This window comes from Stomoxys calcitrans, chromosome 4 (genome assembly GCF_963082655.1).
Source record: "Stomoxys calcitrans chromosome 4, idStoCalc2.1, whole genome shotgun sequence".
Classification (NCBI taxonomy): Eukaryota; Metazoa; Arthropoda; class Insecta; order Diptera; family Muscidae; genus Stomoxys; species Stomoxys calcitrans.
In genome coordinates this window covers 86,528,186-86,529,075 of record NC_081555.1, presented here as the reverse complement: position 1 = coordinate 86,529,075, position 890 = coordinate 86,528,186, and the positions used below count along the sequence as shown (strand labels likewise).

Below are 890 nucleotides of genomic sequence, written 5' to 3'. Positions count from 1 at the left end.
ACATACAGTATAGGCTGGCATCAGCATACAAATGTTCCATCATGCTTGCATGTAGTGTATGTAGCCCACAATAACATTGCTTGGTTTGCTGAGTCTACAAAGATTAGTCAAATGCTTTGGCTTTGTGTGCGCATAGCAACGGTGCCGGTGGCGGCTACGGCTACGTCGACGACGAAGCGTCAATGCTTCCATGTGCTATTTTTAGAATAACACATGAAAGACAAGAGAAAGCAAAACAACGATGAAGGCAAATAAACACGCACACTCACACACACTCTGTGTTATTGTGCATGATTGGACATTAAACTGACAGCTGGCTCGTTGGTCTAGGGGTATGATTTCCGCTTAGGGTGCGGGAGGTCCCGGGTTCAAATCCCGGACGAGCCCAAGTAGTAGAGTTTTTTTTTATTTTTTAATATTAAAATTTGATTTTATTTACGAACACGATTAATAAGAACAAAATTATTGGTCATTTAATTTTATATCATGGATAGAATTCATAGCATTCAATTATTTTAACAATGTTACTGCCAAGTCGGAAAATATTTTACGCATATTTGCTGCACAGTGGTTATCAACAAGTATAATAACAATTTTCTCTCTCTATTGCCTGTAAATTTGTGCACAGTGGTCTATGTCAGTCTTAAAGTTCATTCGTTCTTCAGTAGGTGTTTTATAATGTAAAGCATTTCAAGCATGTAAATTCGTTTATTATTGTTCTCTTGTGCTTAAGTCTTTACGTCCTTAAGATTGAGAATGTGTCCAGTCAGAGTACAAAACGAGGCTAGTGCCGTATTTTGCTAGTCTAGTCTTTAATTTCGTCTAAATGATGCCTACATATTAGAGCTGGCAAACTATAGATAATCGCATCATTCGATATTTTCAATTAT

At 37.3% G+C, this 890-nt stretch overlaps 1 non-coding gene across 1 annotated transcript; it reads left to right on the top strand.

Moving 5' to 3' along the window:
- Nucleotides 1-315: 315 nt before the first annotated feature.
- Trnap-agg (transfer RNA proline (anticodon AGG)) lies at nt 316-387 on the top strand. The gene has a single exon. It is a non-coding gene; the product is annotated as a tRNA-Pro (tRNA).
- The last annotated feature ends 503 nt before the right edge of the window (nt 388-890 follow it).